This window comes from Magnolia sinica, chromosome 1, assembly GCF_029962835.1.
Source record: "Magnolia sinica isolate HGM2019 chromosome 1, MsV1, whole genome shotgun sequence".
NCBI classification, from domain to species: Eukaryota; Viridiplantae; Streptophyta; class Magnoliopsida; order Magnoliales; family Magnoliaceae; genus Magnolia; species Magnolia sinica.
In genome coordinates this window covers 77,183,921-77,206,099 of record NC_080573.1, presented here as the reverse complement: position 1 = coordinate 77,206,099, position 22,179 = coordinate 77,183,921, and positions in this window count along the sequence as shown.

The following is a 22,179-nucleotide window of genomic DNA, read 5'->3' as shown; positions in this document are numbered from 1 at the left end:
TGAATTGAGTGTGGTTCGCCACGGCTGATCTGAAGAGCCGGTCGGTACGAAAACTCAGCCTGACCTAGATCCATGATCAGTGAGCTTAAATCCGACCTTTCGTGGTTATAGGCCCACCAGAAGTGCTTCGTTAGATCGAGAGAGGCTTGTTTTGGTTATAACCTAAGTATACCTTGTCCCTGGGGTTATTTTCATCAATATAGGCCTATTTATAGTCCTTAAACCCTAGCTCTCTTTTCCATACGAATTTTCTCTAACCCTAGCTTGGAAAGAGAGTGGAAAAGAGAGAAAAAGTGAGAGAGAAGTTGGTGAATCATCTTAGATTCTTTCCTGTTCTTCTTCATCCTTGAACCTTCACTTTGAATCGTTATTCTGACGGTTCTGAGTTCATTTTGGGGTAAGTTAACCTAACCCTAATCTGTGTTAGAGCTTAGAATAGTCTTGGTGTTGTTGTATCTCATTTCTATCATTGTTTTAGGGTAATCTATCGCCGTTGACGAAGACAACTCGTCTAAATCAGTTCGGTGTTTCTTTCCTTGCTTAAGGTGCAGACTTTAAGTGTATAGGTTATGGTTTTCAAGGCTTTCAATGCCAGTTAATGATTTATTCTTGTTATGGATGAGATTTCACATGCCAAATGTTGTGTTTAGGTTGCGTTCCTAATATGCATGTGTTATATTGAGATTTGTGTATTCTACGTGTATGTATAAAGTATCATATGCGTATAAAATATGCACTTGTGTTTGTCATGATTATTTGTCATGTATGCATGCTAGATGTGTGTATGACAACTCCTTGATAAAGGGAATTGTCCAAGTGCTTGTTTTTCAACATACGTCATGTATGTTGTACCATGTATTCTAAGTGTTTGTAGAAATGCCTGAATGATCTAAAGTGTAACTTATTACATTAATTGCGAGCGTTGAGAAGTGATTCTCAACACTCCTATTGATGTGCATGATTTTCTTCTTGCTAGTTACATTCCATGTTATTTAAATTCAAGCATTACTTATGCTTACATTTATGTTAAGTTGATATTCTTTAGATGCTTGAGTACCACTTGATTTAAGTTGTTGTTCCATTACTGTTTTACATTCTATACGAATATTTGTTGTAGTGTAATATGTTTAGGACTATGTATTAGTCCAGGAAATCGGTAATCTGCTTTATGATCGTGGCTGAGGTTGCTTTCGCCACGTAGGACGTATTAGACGAACCCGAGTCGGATTAGAGTTGTAGGTAGTGGTTTGGCCACGCGGAGTGTTTGCGCACTCTATGTCGTTCAACCCAACGTGCGCTCGTGCTAGTCGAGTTCATCAAGTAACCTGATTGTCCGATGTATGTTCACCATGTATGGACGCTACTGCTTGAATCTAGGGTACCAAACTTACTAGTGAAATCCTATTAACCATGGTACCTTGATCCGCTAAGACTCATGAGCCGGACATGGTGGTATGGGACACCGTGGTCGAGCTGTCGGCCTACGCTGGGGTGACGAGCCTCCCCGTAGTGACCAGTGAGCAACTAAACTCGTGAGCCGATTATGGTGGTATGGGACACTATATTCGTGTTGTCGGCCTACATTGATTGGTGACGAGCCCTTTGTAGTGACCTCGAGCATACCTGGATACCGCAATGAGGTGACGAGCCGAACTGTGGTAATAAAGGTATGAAAGACGTGCATTGATTCGTGACGAGCCCTTTGCTACGACCTCAAATATATGATCGTATGAGACGACTAGGATTGACGACCCTAGAATGGATCACTATTTGGATGGTGACATGAGTAAGGTACTTTAGCTTCCCAATCTTGCTGTATGAAATGGACTAATAACAACTTGGTAATCATATTCATGCACCGCATTTGCATGTGCTTTGTAGATGTGGCGCACTTTGAGGTGGTGTCATGTGTAACGTAAGATGAAGACGTTGAGGGTGTACACGTGAGGGCACACATCATTTTGCATACATCCTTGCATTAACAAGAGTACTTAGGATTTATTTAAATGTTCTGCTTTATCATTACTTCTTGATTGAACTGATAACATGTTAACCAGTGCCTTATTGTTCCACTGAGTTGATCACTCACTCCCACGTTCTGGGGCGGTGTTAAACACCCACCAGACTCTGTCTTAGGTTTTGATGTTGTAGATGTTGATGCGACTTCTGAGGCAGAGCGGGAGATGGATGACGATGAGGCTGCTTTCTCTTATATGCAGTTTTCAGACGGGTTCTAGCGAGCCTTGGTCTGATGCGTGAGATGCTGGGATTATTTTTTAGGAATTTAAATGATGTAACTTGATACTTATAATTTTGATAAGTAACACTTTCATACGACCTGGTTTGAGTATGTACTTCAGGGATTCACACTTGTACACATATATTTCTATAAGTCTTCCGCTTGCTTTATTCACTTATCCCTGAATTATATCTGTGTTTTGGCTTAATCTATTCCATGTTTTATGCACTAATACAGACAACATACAGTCAATCGGGATCGATCGATAATCAGAATCAGAAATTCAGTTATGACAATTGGATCAATCGATAATCAGAATCGACAAATCGGTCACGACAATTGAGATCGATCGATAATCAGAGTTGGAAACTCGGTCATCTCAATTGGAATCGGCAATCGGCCAAGACAATCAGAATCGATCGATAATCAGAATCGGTAAATCAGTCATGTCATTCGAAATCGGCAATCGGCCACGATAATCAGGATCGAGCAATAATCATAATCGGCAAATCGGTTACGACAATCGAATCGATTGATAATCAGAATCAGCAAATCGATCACTACAATCGGATCGATCGATAATCAGAATCGGCAAATCGGTCACGACAATTGGGATCGATCGATAATCAGAATCCGCAAATCGGTCACGACAATCAGATCGATCGATAATCAGAATCGGCAAATCGGTCACGACAATTGGATCGATTGATAATCAAAATCGGCAAATCGATCACGACAATCGGATCGATCGATAATTATAATCGAAAAATCGGTCACGACAATTAGGATCGATCGATAATCAGAGTCGACAAATCGATCACGTCAATCAGAATCGGTAATCGGCCACGACAATCGGGATCGATCGATAATAAGAGTCGGCAAATCAGTCATGTCGATCGGAATCGGTAATCGGCCACGACAATCAGAATCAGCCTAACAAAGGGCCTAAGGGAAGGTCACAGTGAGGACCTTCAACCATCATTGCCCATCAATGTGGACATTTAACCAACATTGCTCCCAAGGAGTGGCCCACATAAACATCAATGCATACATCATGGCAAAATCACATATTTCAACGGGTCTTGAATATATAACAGGTGGGCCCTACACCTGGGGCTCAAATACATCACATTGGCCCCCCATCACATGGGCCTCAAATACACAACAGGTGGGCCCTGCACCTGGGCCTCAAATACATCACATTGGCCCCTCATCACATGGGCCCTAAATACACAACAGGTGGGCCCTGCACCTGGGCCTATATTCATCACAGGTGGGCATTGCACATGTGCCTCATATGAATCGAATGGGCCACACGACATGGGCCTAATACATACCACAATGGGCCGCACAATATGGGCCTAATACACATCGGGTGGGCCCCATTACATGGGTCTAATATACATAGCAAGTGGGCCCCGTATACGCAACAAATGGGCCTTAAATTTATCACATTGGGCCCAAACATTGCCTGTGAAGATCAACACCATGCAAACATTGTCTAACGCCGTCCTAAACTGCTGGACGGCGTAGATGAAATACATACAACATTGTGAGGCTCATAGCACTACCCAAACATTGTCTAACACCGTGACGATGTGGATTAAAATACATACATAAAGGCAGGGCCCCACAGCATCGTCCAAACGATTCTAGCACTGTCCAGCACTGTCTGGACAATGTGGATATAACACATACCTCATGCGTAGGGTCCACACAGATGGGTGGTCAGAATAAAACCCATACATCATGGACGATGTATAAAATTCACATATAATTCAGGGTGGGCCCATGATCTGGCAAAACAAATGGACGTTTTGGATATATCACACGCCCCATGATCAAACCAACAGAGCTTGCTAGCATTATCTACAACAGCTGAAGCTGCTGGCCGTCCAGCAGATGGACGACCAAGTACAAGGTACGTACATCATGGTGGAGCGCCCTGCAGCGTCCAAACGGGTCCAAACGGTGTGGATGAAAATATCATGGTGGGTCCACCATCCCAGCTGGACGGATGGACGAAACCCATTTGTCAAGTGAGTCCACGCCTGTGGCCACCTGCTAAATAAAGCTGGTTTTTTTGTGTGTTTCCCATCCAACGTCCAAGTAAGATGGACGGTCTAGATATCATGTACGTGGCATGTGGGCCCCATAGCCGTTGGCCATAAAACGATCTAGAAAGATAGATGGACGGTGTAGATGTAATATAAACATGTCGTTGGGGTCCACGTGATGGATGCAGCACTGCATCAGGTTGATACCACCGTCCAGCGAGACACGTATCACAGTGGGTCACACACACCGTCCACTGTGGATGGAGGCATACATCACAGTGGGTCTCACATCCATTATGGGTACAACACATGCATTATGGTGGGTCCAGAAGCATGGATAAAATACTTAGATCACGGTGGATCTCACATTCTCAGATGGACGGTGCGGATGCCACACGTGAGTGCCAGGGCCCCACCGCCTTGAATGGCAGGTATAAAACACATTCATCATGAAAAATCCCACTGTCCAGATTTGGACGATGAGGATATAACATATATATACCATGGTGGGTCACGTGGTGTGGCCCACACATACAATACAGATATGTATGTATTTATATAAATTATATTATATATATATAACATAATATATACATATTATATTATATAATACAATAACCTGAGTAGGACAGAATGTCCAGCGTCCAAATGGACGACTGGACACAACACATACATCATGTGGCCTACCATCCCAACCCTACTGGACGGACGGCCAAGAATAAGCGACGACACATCTAGTGGGCCCCACCCTCACACATATCACACATGTGGAGTAGGTTGCACACAAATGGATGAATGGTTAAATAAAACACATATCTCATGGTGGGGCTCACGACTTGGGTGGTGTCAATATAGCAATCACCTTGCTATTGTGGGTTGGATGGACGGCATGGATAAGATCAAGCATCAAGGTGGGCCATAATCCATTACACAAAGAGAGAGAGAGAGAGAGAGAGAGAGAGAAAGAGTTCGGCTATGGGAGGGGTCCCGCCACTATGGGCCCCTCATTATATACAAAACATACATCAAAATGGGTCCCACCATAAGTGGGCCCTCACATACAAATCAATGGTAAGAAAAAACCTAATATCACCCAATTATTGGCCACTTTCTTGGTCCAATGGAATGCCCAACTCCTTAGCTTCGGCTTTGACGGTGGATGATGGAGATTGGATGTTTAGATATAGTGGTAGGGAGGTGGGCCACACATGACCTCTCTCCCATGGACGTCCACCTCTCCCATGGTTGCTTGGGAGAGGGATTTTGAAAATGAGAGAGAGATGAGAGAGAGAGATTGAAAGAGAGAGAGTGATGGGGTGAGTGATGGGGTGTGTAAAAGATGGGATGGAAAGGTTGACTTTGGGGATGATGTTGTGTACTTGGGGATGGGATAGGGTACTTAACTTGATGGGTTTTGTACTTTTATTAATTGATGGGATTGATTTCATATTTGGTAGAAATTCTCTTGGGATTTCAAACGCACGATGTTTTCTGGAACTGATCGCGGGCCCACATCTCCTGGCTTGGGTATCGCATCGGTGCACGAGACGCGGCGTCGGAACCGTGGCGACGGCGTGGTCGCAAGGGTACAAGTCTCGAGTCGAGCCGACTCTGGAATACGGGACACGACTCAAGATCGCGCGTAAATGTCGGATAAAGGTTGAAGGTTGCCGGAATTCGACCGTGGGAACCGCAGAAGCCTACAGAATGGTACGGGCTAGGATATAAGTCTCACAGCTCTCCCCACCTAATAAAAATTTCATCCTCGAAATTTACGGAACAGACAAGGGAAGAGGGAACATCGACTTATACATATACTAATCAATACCATACAAGGCATAATCAATCTATAAATAAATGGAAATAGCATTCTCTAAACTTAGCCTTGCGCTCACAAGACGCCTCCTTAACAAAATGGTAACCCTTACTGAACCACAGATCTTGGGTCAGAAATGATCAAAACGGGAATACTATGCGGCCTTATAATCTCAATGGTAGGAAGCTATATCAGAAAATCTCTAAGCTATCTGAACTCGGGGATCTAACCATTATAAGTTCTCAACAATCTGTAGGGTAGCTATCAGCAGATATGTGACATTATCTTTAGGTATTCCCAAGTTATGCTCTGATACCAACTTCTGTCACGCTCCAAACCCAGAGATTGGATTCACAAGAATTTCGATCGCCGAATCTGGTGCCGACAGCCTCCTTAGTACCCCATTCTTGGCTCCTAACGTCCATACGCCAGATTCCAATCATGGGATCCTACAAGGAGGATTTTTTTTGTACATTTAACTCGTAATAAGCATAACCATAAGATTACCTAATTCACAAAGGCAACATCATCATCAAATATCCACTAATATAATCATTTGAGTACAATGCTGAAAGGGAAATACATAAATAAAAAATCAAGCTCTAGAAGACCGCTGCAAGCTCCAAGCTTAACACTGCTTCAACCTAACATCACCTGCACGCATCTATCATGCATAAGCTTATAAAAAGCTTAGAGGGTGGTGTAAGTGTGTGCACAAGGTAAGTGCCAAGTATTCAACGCAATGACATAATCATAAAATGTCGAAATAGGTGCAAGGTCATGAATCATATGTTATCAGAGTAAGTGAAAATACTGACAAGTCCATGAGTCAAACATATTAAAATATGTAATACAGATCAACTATACAAATGAGGAACAATATCAGAATACGCGATACAAATCAACTATACAAATGAGGAACAATATCAGAATACGTGTTACAGATCAACTATATAAATGAGGAGTCATAAAGAATCAAATATCAGATGCCATATGTAAACCATATAAATGTAGAAACACGGGTAACCTAAAATGTCATAAGCCGCAAATGTAATAGAATATGCAGTGCGAATGGAATGACCATGCTGGAGTGTGAAGTTGGGATGATAGTTCGTAATATCGCAGGCTATGAGGTCCATCACAAGAGACTTCTATCCAAACCAGTCACATACCTAAATTTGGATAGTCAAACTCAATGTGGTAAACTCCTGATCTCAGGTTAGTTGCGCGCCTCAACCAAAATCCTGGCCATTGCGAAGGTACAAGTAACAAATAGTTGCGCACCACCAGCTCGAGTGAATAATGAATGAATGAATGAATGAGTATGCAACTCCTTCTCAATAAGTCCACATATAAGTATTGTTCATCTTTGGGATCATCACCGGGGTTTAGTACACTCTAAATGGCATTGCCCCTCTTCCAGCAGCACAGTCCAAGTGAGAGTAAGAAACCTCATTATCCACCTAGCTAATAGTCCACCGATACATATCCGGTACGTCGATAGGGGACCCATTTACGAGCGGGTCAAACTCAGCCTAGCTATGCCCCCTACCCTCGGGCAAGTAAGGCTACACCACATCCCAACTGACCCCGACACAATGGGAGACGTGGCCACCTGGTATTCGACACTAGGGTGCTCATGTATCCACTCGGTCTCAACGTTGGGGCATCCTCTGGTACCAAAAGGGTTTAGGAATTTTCACCCAGGGCCATATATGGCAGCCCGATGCTAGAACAAATTTTCGGTGCCCCATCTGGCCATCCATGATATGCCTGTGGAGACTACGGCGCTGATGTCGCTAGGGTATACGGTAATCATAATGTAAGATGCATGAGTCATACAATCTAGTCATGCATCAATCCTGCTCATACCGTGCACTCATGTGAGATAACCTCCACCTATCAGGGAGTCTCATAACAACATGCTTAATGACATATGCAATGATCAACCACATCTCATAATAAACATGTAGATGATGTGTGTGGGCATGTATCATGATGTTATGCTGTCACATACTCATAATTGGTATCAATAACCAGCATCGACAATCGACCTTGACAATGTGGACATTTAACCAACATTGCCCTCGAGGAATGGTCCTCATAGATCCTAACATATAGCGGACCCATGACCTCACACAAGGGCCAAATATACAACACCATAAGCCTCACTCAAGAGCTTAATACGCATCACGATGGGCCTTTCACATGGGCCTAACATACATCACAATGGGCCTCAACTACGAGTCGCATATACACCATATAGGTCTCGACAATCGCCTCGACAATCGAAATCGACACTCGGACTCGACAATCGGAGTCGGCCTCGATACTTGGCCTTGATAATTGGGATCGATAATCAGAATCAAAAAATCGGTCACGACAATCGGGATTGATTAATAATCAGAGTCGGCAAATCGATCACGACAATTGGGATCGGCGATCAGCTACGACAATCGAGATCGATCGATAAACAGAATCAGCAAATCAGTCACGACAATTAGGATCGATCGATAATCAAAGTCGGTAAATCGGTCACGTCAATCGGAATCGTCATTCGGCTACGATAATCGAAATCAATCAATAATCAGAATCGGTAAATCTGTCACATCAATCGAAATCAGCAATCAGCCATGACAATCAGGATCAATCGATAATCAGAATCGGCAAATCAGTGACGTCAATCAAATTGGCAATCGGCCATGACAATCAGGATCGATCGATAATCAGAATCGACAATTTGGTCACAACAATCGGATGATCGATAATCAGAATCGGCAAATCGGTCACGACAATTGGATCGATCGATAATCAGAATAAAAAAATCGGTCACGACAATCGGGATCGATCGATAATCAGAATTGACAAATCGGTCACGACAATCGAATCGATCAATAATCAGAATCGGCAAATCGGTCATGACAATCGGATCGATTATAATCAGAATCAGTAAATCGGTCACGACAATCGGATCGATCGATAATCAGAATCGGTAAATCAGTTATGACAATCGGGATCAATCAATAATCAGAGTCGGTAAATCGGTCACGTCAATCAGAATCAGCAATCGGCCACGACAATCGGGATCGATCGATAATCAGAGTCGACAAATCGGTCACGTCAATCGGAATCAACAATCGACCACGACAATCAGAATCAGCCTAACAAAGGGCCGAAGGGAAGGTCACAATGAGTACCTTCAACCATCATTGCCCATCAATGTGGATATTTAACCAACATTTCTCCCAAGGAGTGGCCCACATAAACATCGTTACATACATCATCACAAAATCACATATCTCAACGAGCCTTGAATATATAACAGGTGGGCCCTTCACCTGGGCCTCAAATATATCACATTGGCCCCTCATCACCTAGGCTTCAAATACACAACAGGTGGACCCTGCACCTGGGCTTATATTCATCACAGGTGAGCCTTGCACATATGCCTCATATGGATCGAATGGGCCACGCGACATGGGCCTAATACATACCACAATGGGCCACACGATATGGGCCTAATACACATCGGGTGGGCCCCATTACATGGGCCTATATACATAGCAAGTGGGCCACGTATATGCAGCAAATGGGCCTTAAATTTATCACATCGGGCCCAAACATTGCCCGTGAAGATCAACACCGTGCAAACATTGTCCAACGCCATCCTAAGCTGCTGGACGGCGTAGATGAAATACATACAACATTGTGAGGCTCATAGCACTACCCAAACATTGTCCAACACAGTCTAAACACATGGACGATGTGGGTCAAAATACATAAATAAAGTCAGGGCCCCACAGCATCGTCTAAATGATTCTAGCGCCGTCCAGCACTGTCTGGACGGTGTGGATATAGTACATACCTCATGTGTGGGGTCCACACAGATGGATGGTCAGAATAAAACCCATACACCATGGACGGTGTATAAAATTCACATATAATTCAGGGTGGACCCGTGATCTGGTAAAAGAATGGATGTTTTGGATATAACACACGCCCCATGACCAAACCCAACAGAGCTTGCTGGCATCATCTGCGACAGCTGAAGCTGCTGGCCGTCCAGCAGATGGACGACCGAGTACAAGGTACATACATCATGGTGGAGCGCCCTGCACCGTCCAAACTGGTCCAGACGGTGTGGATGAAAATAACACGGTGGGTCCACCATCCCAGCTGGATGGATGGACGAAACCATTCATCGAGTCCACGCCTGTGGTCACCTGCTAAATAAAGCTGGTTTTTTTTGGTGTTTCCCATCCAACGTCTAGGTAAGACGGACGGTCTGGATATCATGTACATGGCATGTAGGCCCCATAGCCGTTGGCCATAAAACAATCTAGAAAGATAGATGGACGGTGTAAATGTAATATAAACATGTCGTTGGGGTCTACGTGATGGATGCAGCACTGCATCAGGTTGATACCACCATCCAGCGAGACACGTGTCACAGTGGGTCACACACACCGTCCACTGTGGATGGAGGCATACATCACGGTGGGTCTCACATCCATAAACAAATGGGCGTTATGGGTACAACACATGCATTATGGTGGGTCCAGAAGCATGGATAAAATACTTAGACCACGGTGGATCCCACATCCTCAGATGGACGGTGCGGATGCCACACGTGAGTGCCAGGGCCCCACCGCCTTGAATGGCAGGTATAAAACACATTCATCATGAAAAATCCCACCGTCCAGATTTGGACGGTGAGGATATAACATATATATACCGTGGTGGGTCACGTGATGTGGCCCACACATACAATACAAATATGTATGTATTTATATTATATTATATATATATAACATAATATATACATATTATATTATATAATACAATACACCTGAGTAGGACAGAAACGTCCAGTGTCCAAATGGACGACTGGACACAACACATACATCATGTGGCCTACTGTCCTAGCCCTACTGGACGGACGGCCGAGAATAAGCGACGACACATCTAGTGGGCCCCACCCTCACACGATCACACGTGTGGGGTAGGTCCCATGCAAATGGATGAATGGTTAAATAAAACACATATCTCATGGTGGGGCTCACGACTTGGGTGGTGTCAATACAGCAATCACCTTGCTGTTGTGGGTTGGATGGATGACATGGATAAGATCAAGCATCAAGGTGGGCCACAATCCATCACACGAAGAGAGAGAGAGAGAGAGAGAGAGAGAGAGAGAGAGAGAGGGAGGGAGTTTGGTTATGGGAGGGGCCCCGCCACTATGGGCCCCTCATTATATACAAAACATACATCAAAATGGGTCCCACCACAAGTGGGCCCTCACATACAAATCAATGGTAAAAAAAAAACCTAATATCACCCACCTATTGGCCACCTTCTTGGTCCAATGGAATGCCCAACTCCTTGGCTTAGGCTTTGACGGCGGATGATGGAGATTGGATGGTTGGATATGGAGGTGGGCCACACATGACCTCTCTCCCATGGACGTCCACCTCTCCCATGGTTGCTTAGGAGAGGGATTTTGAAAATGAGAGAGAGAGAGAGAGAGAGAGAGAGAGAGAGAGAGAGAGAGAGAGAGATTGAAAGAGAGAGAGTGATGGGGTGAGTGATGGGGGGTGTAAGAGATGGGATAAAAAGATTGACTTTGAAGATGGTGTTGTGTACTTGGGGATGGGATAGGGTACTTAATGGGTTATGTACTTTTATTGATTGATGAGATTGATTTGACATTTGCTAGAGATTCTCTTGGGATTACAAACGCATGGCATTTTCTTGAACTGATCGCGGGTGTTGAGGGTTAAATATTACTTATTAGACCCCAGTTATTACCGGATTTTATGAATATGATATTGTTTAACGGCCTGTTTTAATCATATTTATGTTGCAAAGTAGATTTATAAGCGTGGACCGAAAAAGATGCTAAAAGCATGGAATTAACGCTTTAATGATGCCAAGGCAAGGGACAGACCCCAGGGGACCAAGATCGACAGACGTGCACACCATAGATCTAAGAAAACCAAGGAACTGAAGCTCAAGTGGCCCGGAAGATGGTCAGAGTGCAAGATCACAAGGTTTCCAACATCCTTTTGACTCAAAACTCCATAGATGGCCTGAGGAGCATAAATGAACCGTACACATCGAATTTTAGCTCCTGGATCCCTGTGGAAGTGACTAAACTGACAGATCAGCCCTTAAAATCCTGATTTGGGGCCCACCTGATAAGTGGATATACTTTAAAGTTGGCCTCAACCCTTAATTGAGGTGATAAAACAGATGGACGGAACAGATCACACATAGACATCATGGTGGGACCCACTTTTTGAGGTGGAGTGCACTGAAATGGTGCACTCACTGTGCACCATAGAGGACATGTCGGTCAGCGCTTGCTGACCTGACGAGTCTCATACGAAAATGGAAACTGTTGTTTCCGTTTCTGCAGCGTCCGCACCAACTCAGAGTTTGGCCCACTGTCGTTCATCATGTGGTCCATCTGGACCATCCATTCATCCCAGGATGTCAAACCGACCGTAAAAAAGGTGGTTTTTCAGACCCATGCACGAGTATAAATGGAAACAGCACCAATGCATCCAATAGATAGCTGGGTTACAATTCAATGGGCCACACCTAAATCAATCCAAAACTAGCTATATCTGAATTGTGTTTTGTTGTGATTCTAATGGACGGCGTGGATTTCTCATTAGAATCCGGTCATGGACCCCACCAATCCCAGTGCAAGACTTCGCAGGCTCTGTTTGAGGGTCCGAGAAATTCGGGCAAGTCGGTGTGTTGTGCATCAAAACCGGACATCATGGACGTGATCCGGACCGTCCAAACTTTCGTAATGAGGGTTCTGACCCCGTCCAAAGTCGGAATTGCTAGACCACGCGTCCTCAGTCCCAGATTCACTTCAAACGCAACCCATCCTTGTTGTTTTGCTAAACAGAGGTGCGTAGTCTGGCGTTTTTTGCGAACCAATTGCGTAAAGAAAGTATTTTTCGCATTCTTCACCACCAGAGCCAGTCGACCGACCTGCTTACAAATATAAAAGAGAGAGAGGAAGAAAGGGGAAGAGGAAAAAAAAGCTTGGACGTGGAGCAGAGAGATAGATAGATAGTAGAGTTGTTTTTTTTTTCCTTTCTTTTTCTTTTTATTTTATTTTATTTGAGGGATCCAGCCCATTCATGTTGGGCTGAACCTCTTAGCTAGGGCTAAGAGGAGAAGCTTGTGGAATGATGGGACTGAATCCTACGAGGCTGATTTATGTTTGAATGAATTTGATCTTAGTTGATAATTAAGGAATGCTTTTACTTGTTAATGGTTTGTTGTGACTGAAATTACAATAGATCTGCGATGGCGTGAGTATTTCCTTTTTGTTTTTGTGATTGTGAAGTCAGGAAGCCTTATTATTTACCATCGTCTCCTGGGCATGGTTAGATGACGGCACCCTTCCTACCGTTCATACATCCCTCACATTGACTGCATATCGGTTTAATTTTGTTGCTTGCTTTGTCTCATGGGCATGATTTTGTGATGGAATCCATTCTAATTTACTTCAATTTTATCTCTTTAAAACTGGATTAAAAGACGTTCAGATTTGATTTTCAGATTATATCTTCCAATTGGATGAAGATGAGACTCGTAGTCCAGTTGAGTTCATAAATCGATCGTAGATCTCCCTGATCACTACAAGTGGATCCTTGACACCCTAGTTTCCTTTTCCTAAATTCTTTAAGTTTTAGATAATTATTTCATCATTATTCCTCAAATTACAGTCGATTTAGATTTCATCTTAATCTAGTTCTAGTTCTACTTAGTTTCAGATCACGTACAGATATCAGTCCCTTGGGATTCGACCTCGGTCTCACCGAGTTTATTACTACATCACAACCCTATACTTGGGGAGTGAACAAGTTTTTGGCGCCGTTGCCGGAGATTGACGGTTACATTTTTCTGAGATTAACTAGTTTTAGGATTAGTTTAAGATTAGGATTTTCTAATTTTAGGTTAGAATTTTTTTACTGTTTTTATAAACTAATCTGTTTTCCTGTTTTGTAGGATCTTAACATAAACTTCTAATTTGGTAATCCCTTTCTAAATTCTCTACTTTTTTTAATTTCTATTTTTAGAATTAGGGTTTTATTTCTTTAGAAAATTTCTAATTCCAGGCTTTCATTTTTAGAAATTTTCTATTTTCTAATTTTAGATTTAGATTCTTCTTTTAAGTAACTTTCTATTTTCTAGTTTTAGAAAATTTTTCCTTTTTTTAAAAACTAACTCTTCTTCTTTGTTCTTTAGAAAATTTCTAATTTTAGATTTTCTATTTAGAAACTAACTTGTTTTGTTTTCTTTTGCAGGATTCTAACATAGGAACTTCTAATTTGGTAACATCCTTCTAACTTCTCCTCTTACTTTCTGTACTGCTATAGGAATTTTTCTTTTATTTTCTTCTAGGATTAGAATCAGAATTAAGGTTCACCATGGAAGCTTGGGTACGTGTCTATGCTGAGATGGATAAGCAGTTTTGGGGAATGCCTAAGGGTTTTGGAATTCAATGTATACGTCAAGATTTTTCTCCATCGAGAACCAACATTGAGAACTGACTAGAACGTTATGCTCCATTGGCTAATAGGTCTGTATACGATCATAATTATGGGAATGAGGATTATTATCAACCATCATATTCTCCCATGTATGATCAGTATGACTATAACCAGTGGAACCATCAAAACTGTTAAGATGAACCAACAACATGTTGTAATGATTATTCTCTTGGATACCCTACCTTTGAGAACCAACCGGAAACGATCCAAGAGAATTCATTTCAGCATAACATGGAGTGTCTTGCTGAAATCAGAAAAGCAATGGAAGCACTCAATTCGCGCCTCGATAGGATAGAGGAAGCTCGCTCATCCCAACTACAATCCAATCTAGAAATACAATGCGAGGAAAGTGATCCTCACTCGCTTTTGAAGAAATCTGAAATTTGGAATGAGGAGTTGGACTATATTAATGAGCATACGATTCAATTCCCCGATGAGTCAATCTTAATGACTGTTCAAAAGAATGGTGGAGATACATGGGTGTCTTTCAAATATAATGATGATGATATACTTCACTCACAGGATACACTAGATTTCAATGATGAGGGAGATGTTAGTTTATGTGAATCTCAACCCAATCTGGGAATAGAATGCAAGGAAAGTGATCCCATCCCAAGTGTGCACTACTGGACGAAATTAGATAATGATGCATATTGGGATGACTATTATGAACGTGCAACTCAAATTCCCCTAGAATCAATTTCAAGTTTGGTCCAGGTCAATGATCAAGTTGTACACGAAGTGGTCGGTCATAATGAGCCACTCCCTTCACTTGACATGTCTGATTTAAAAGTGGAGGATGAGCCCCTTACAACCGATCCTTCTAACTCTTATGAAACATGTTTGGACCACTCCTCTGAATCGAATGATGATGTGATTCGGGAGAAGGACGAGTTGCTCGCTACAACCCTGGAATTTGAAACCACTCAGTTGAGGTCACCATCTGAGTTGTACATGTTTAACAATTCAATGCCTCGATTGAGTAGTTTTGATGAACAGAGTGATCACATAAATGCTTCCCCTATTGATTTTCAATCTTTCTGTACAGGACTGAAGCAAGAGAGCGTACCTCCATCCACTTTTAAGGATGATGGATTCCTTGGACAGATCATCATGAACACCAATGTGGAAAATAAGTCACACTCAGCTGAACTTCTCAACTCTTCAGATGATTGCTTGGCACACGTTGCAGATTCAAACGATCCCATGTCAAAAGACAAAGTGGATGCCTTGCACGACAATAACTCGGTAGTCATCACTGACCGAGAGAACCCTTATTCTGAAGCCCCTTCTTCCCCTGATCCTAAATGCTTACCATTAAAGGAGGAAATTAAAAGGAAACCTTATGCTGAGGTCCATAAATTTTTCTGAAAATTCATGCTCCAGGGCATCCAAGCCTATTGCAAAAAAAGGCTTTTGGATGATTTTGTTGAGAAACCTACTGAGAAATTTATCACGGTACTGGCCGGAAGAAGAACCTTGTGGCATGACTGAGTAGTTTTTCCCCTGCTTTCATAGGACTAGGTTAGTTTGCTTGATGTCGTTCTAGGTTAGTTGGTTTTATGCCATTAGGTTAGTTTGCTTTCCTGTTGTTTTAGGATAGTACTTTACTCTTGTGCTGACCCGCTCTCACGCTGCGATCTCTTTGGTAAAAGCTTCTTGATTCCTTCGTCCAGGTACTATCTTCCCATCACTTCTCATTTACTTTCATTGTCTCATGTGCATTGCAAGCTCATATCTTTTACATTGAGGACAATGTAGATTTTTGGTTGGGGGTGGGAGATTAGGATACCTAATCAGTGTTTGCTTGGTCTTGAGCGAAATTTGTGAAAAATTTTCAACTTTTTCTAGACTTTCTTGTGAATTCGAAGTGATTTTGAAGGATAGTCGTGATTTGAGAAGTATAATATATAAAATGTTAGTGATTTACTACTCGTGGATTTAGTTATCTGTTAGATTTCACAGTTACATTCGAATTATTAATCCATGATTAGAAAATGCAAACATTGATTAAGTCATGATTTCACATGTCACATCTCGCTTACACATTGAAGTCTCAGTTCGATATTAAAGGAATAATCTGGTAGTCCCTAAGCATGAATGGGTTGGGCGAATGGTCTTCACCATAGGTTTGCTCCCTATAGGTGAAGGTTCGATTTCCCAAGGTTGACATTCGGAAAGGGATGGGCAACTGGTTTTCACTATAGGTTTGCTCCCTATAAGTGAAGATTTGATTCCCCTCAGCGTTATTTTTAATGGAAAAATCAAAAGATGATAAGAATGAAAGGATGATTTATGAGGAAAGTTTTGGTCATGAATTCTCTTGTTGGTTACTAATGATATCTTGAAATAGAGAAGTGAATTTTAATAATGATAAGTTGAGATTAGACCATACACCCATGGAACTCAATGTCTAGAATTGTTCTAATTGATAGATTAATACTTTGAACTTGACTATAAAGTTTACCGTGCACATGAGGCCAGGAGAAAATAATTGCCAACATTCATGAATCTTAGAATTTTAGTATCTAGATTGTTTTTTTTTTTCAAAAATCACTCGAGTTTAAAGAAATTGTCTTGTAATTCTCAACTTACTTTTCGCATACTTTGCTCGAGACTAGCAAGATGCTGGTTGGGGGTTGTGTTGAGGGTCAAATATTACTTATTAGACCCTAGTTATTACCGGATTTTACGAACATGATACTGTTTAATGGCCTGTTTTAATCATATTTATGTTGCAAGGTGGATTTATAAGCGTGGACCGAAAAAAGATGCTAAAAGCATGGAATTAACGCTTTAATGACGCCAAGGCAAGGGACAGACCCCAGGAGACCAAGATCGATAGACGTGCATACGATAGATCTAAGAAAATCGAGGAACTGAAGCTCAAGTGGCCCGAAAGACGCTTAGAGTGCAAGATCACAAGGTTTCCAACATCCGTTTGACTCGAAACTCCATAGATGGCCTGAAGACCATAAATGAACCGTACACGTCGAATTTTAGCTCCTGGATCCCTGTGGAAGTGACTAAACTGACAGATCAGCCCTTAAAATCCTGATTTGGGGCCCACCTGATATGTGGATATACTTTAAAGTTGGCCTCAACCCTTAATTGAGGTGATAAAACAGATGGACGGAACAGATCACACATAGACATCATGGTGGGACCCACTTTTTGAAGTGGAGTGCACTGAAATGGTGCACTCGCTGTGCACCATAGAGGACAAGTCGGTCAGCGCTTGCTGACCTAACGAGTCTCATACGAAAACGGAAACTGTTGTTTCCATTTCTGCAGCGTCCGCACCGACTCAGACTTTGGCCCACCGTCGTTCATCATGTGGTCCATCTGGATTGTCCATTCATCCCAGGACGTCAAACCGACCGTAAAAAAGGTGGTTTTTCAGACCCATGCACGAGTATAAATGGAAACAGCGCCAATGCATCCAATGGATAGCTGGGTTACAATTCAATGGGCCACACCTAAATCAATCCAAAACCAGCTATATCTGAATTGTGTTTTGTTGTGATTCTAATGGACGCTGTGGATTTCTCATTAGAATCCGGTCATGGACCCCACCAATATCCCAGCGCAAGACTTCGCAGGCTCTGTTTGAGCATCCGAGAAATCCGGGCGAGTCGGTGTGTTGTGCATCAAAACCGGACATCATGGACGTGATCCGGACCGTCCAAACTTTCGTAATAAGGGTTCTGACCCCGTCTAAGAAGTCGGAATTGCTAGACCACACGGTCCTCAGTCCCAGATTCACTTCAAACGCAACCCATCCTTGCTGTTTTGCTAAACAGAGGTGCGTAGTCTGGCGTTTTTGCGAATCAATTGCGTAAAGAAAGTATTTTCCGCATTCTTCACCACCAGAGCCAGTCGACCGACCTGCTTACAAATATAAAAGAGAGAGAGGAAGAAAAGGGGAGAGGAAAAAAAAGCTTGGACGTGGAGCAGAGAGATAGATAGATAGTAAAGTTGTTTTTTTCCTTTCTTTTTCTTTTTATTTTATTTTGTTTGAGGGATCCAGCCCATTCATGTTGGGCTGAACCTCTTAGCTAGGGCTAAGAGGAGAAGCTTGTGGAATGATGGGACTGAATCCTACGAGGCTGATTTATGTTTGAATGAATTTGATCTTAGTTGATAATTAAGGAATGCTTTTAGTTGTTAATGGTTTGTTGTGATTGAAATTACAATAGATCTGCGATGGCGTGAGTATTTCCTTTTCCTTTTTGTGATTGTGAAGTCAGGAAGCCCTATTGTTTACCATCGTCTCCTGGGCATGGTTAGATGACGGCACCCTTCCTACCGTTCATACATCTCTCACATTGACTGCATATCGGTTTAATTCTGTTGCTTGCTTTGTCTCATGGGCATGGTTTTGTGATGGAATCCATTCTAATTTACTTCAATCTTATCTCTTTAAAACTGGATCAAAAGACGTTCAGATTTGATTTTCAGGTTATATCTTCCAACTGGATGAAGATGGGACTCGAAGTCCAGTTGAGTTCATAAATCGACCGTAGATCTCCCTGATCACTACAAGTGGATCTTTGACACCCTAGTTTCCTTTTCCTGAATTCTTTAAGTTTTAGATAATTATTTCATCATTATTCCTCAAATTACAGTCGATTTAGATTTCATCTTAATCTAGTTCTAGTTCTACTTAGTTTCAGATCACGTACAGATATCAGTCCCTTGGGATTCGACCTCGGTCTCACCGAGTTTATTACTACATCACAACCCTATACTTGGGGAGTGAACAGCGGGCCCACATCTCCTAGCTTGGGTATTGCATCGGCACGCAAGACGCGGCATCGGAACCGCGGTGACGGCGCGGTCGCAAGGGTACAAGTCTTGGATCGAGCTGACTCTGAAATATAAGACACGACTCAGGATCATGCGCAAATGTTGGATAAAGGTCAAAGGTTGTCAAAATTTGACCAGGGAAACCGTGGAAGCCTACGGAACGGTACAGGCTAGGATACGGGTCTCACATCAGAAGCCTGAGTTGTCGAGTTAACTAAGTGAGTGGGGGATAGAAATTAGAGAGTTTGACATCCAATATTGTCTGAGGACTACAATCAAGGGCCAGGCAGTGGCCGACTTTATAGCAGAGTTCACCTATCCGAGCACCGAGGTTGTGGGTGACGGCACGAAGGCTGTCTCCATGACCCCACCAGCTCTCCCGCTTCTCAAGGATGCAGAGCACAATAAAGAGAACAGAGGGACTCTTTTTATGGACGGATTTTCCAATTCTAAGCGCGTCGGGGTGGGGATCCTCCTAGTTGCACCCGACTCAACCACCATCAGTACGGCATCAGGTTCAGCTTCAAGGCTTCCAATAATGAGGAAGAGTATGAGGCTCTGTTGGCTAGACTCAGACTGGAGGCTAGTCTGGGGGTTCAGCTTCTCGAAGTGCAATACGATTCTCAGCTCGTTGCGAACCACATCTCTATCGAGTACAAAGCTAAGGAAACAAGGATGACAGAGAACTCTTAGGCTGACGCCCTTGTAAAGCTAGCACCGGCTACTGAGGGGAAAATTACCAAGATTATCCCAGTGAAATTTCTGGATAGTCCAAGTATCGACCGAGCTTATTAGGAAATGGTAAATCCAGTAGAGGCAACTCCGAGTTGGATAGCTCCGATCTTCAAATACCTCACTACTGGCGACATCCCCTAGGACAGGTTGGAGACTTAGCGCCTGAAAATCAGAGTGACGCGATACATAATCTTGGACAGGACTTTGTATAAGAAGGGGCACTCACAGCCCTATCTCAAATGTCTCCGACCTGATGAAGTATACATGATCAGAGAGATACACGAGGGAATCTGTAAAAATCACTCCGGCAGCCAAGCTCTAGTTTAGAAGATACTTCGTCAAGGGTACTTCTAGCCGACTATTTGAGAAGATTCCAAAAGTAATGTCTAGAGGTGCGACAAGTGCTAGAGATTCGCTGCCATACTGAGGCAGCTCGCAGAAGAGATGACCCTTATGAGTGGGCCGTGGCTATTCACCCAGTGGGGGATCGACATCATCGGGCCTCTGTCCCCTGGGAAGGGACAGGTCAAATTCACTATCGTGGCATTTGACTACTTCAAAAAGTGGGCTGAGGCCGAGCTGGTGGAAAAGATCACGGAGCAGAAAGTGACTGACTTCATTTGGAAGAATATTATCTATTGATTCGGAGTCCCTCATACCCTTGTCTCCAACAACAAGAAGTAATTTGACATCGACAAATTCAGAGGCATGTGTAAGGGGCTCAACATCTCGAATGCATACTCCTCGCCTCGTCATCCACAGTCTAATGGGCAGGTGGAAGCCATGAACAAGGTCATCAAGCACTACCTCAAGATGAAGTTAGAAAAAGCAAATGGGAACTGGGCAGATGAGGTCCCGTTTATCCTATTGGCGTACAGGACCACAACCTAGTCGTCTACTAGGGAAACTCCTTTTTCACTATCTTGCGGCTCGAAGGCAATCGTCCCGGGTGAGATTGGCCTCCCCATAACTCGGGTCAGGAACTAACAGGAGGATCAGAATGTCGAGCAGATCGCGGCAAGCCTCTACTTACTTGAAGAAGTCAGAGATGTTTCCAAACTCCGAGTCACAACTCGGCATCAACAAGTTCCATGATTCTACAATTCCAGGGTTAAGATGAGGCGGTTCCGATCAGGTGACCTGGTCCTCCACCGCGTCTTCCAGAACAACGCAGAGGTTGGAGCCGGGACACTCGGACCGAACTGGGAAGGGCCTTATTGCGTGGTCAGAACGAATATGCCTGACACTTACCATTTGGAAGACCTGGAAGGGCATCCACTACCTCACCCCTAGAATGTCGAGCACTTGAAGATTTACTACCCATGTGGAAAAAGAAGCCGCTGGCCACTTAAGGCCCTCAATAAAAGCAATGTATAGCTCAGATCTACTAGCCTTTTAAGGCTCTTAATAAAAGCATCATTCCTTCTACATGGTCTACCTGTTCAGCTTATCTAGTATACAAAGAGCCATCTCTCATGAGTAGAGGTGAATTCTACGAACCGATCCCTTAAAGAAGGGGTTGGCTCGTTAATTTACGAAAATCTACAGAATCGTTAAGGGTCATCTCTCATGTGTAGAGATGAAACTCTTAGGTGAACTAATCCTTTAAGGAAGAGGTCGGCTCATCATATGACAAAAGTTCACAAAACGACTAAGGGTTGCCTCTCATTCACGAAAAAGAAGAGCTGACCTCTTAAGAGGTCGGTTCATCTAAGGGCTTAACATCTACAAATCATCAGTCAGCAATCAACACATAAAATCATGCCCTCGACCAAGGGTCAAATGGTTAAGAAATCATCATCTATCCAAAAATTAACATCCACAAATATTCTTTAAAAAAAAAAAGAAGATAAGGAAAGTATCTCATTCCCTACGAGAAGAGGGACCAGTCGCCAAGCTGGGGGGTTGAGCGTCGAGGGCATTCTTAGCAACAGCTAGGGCGTT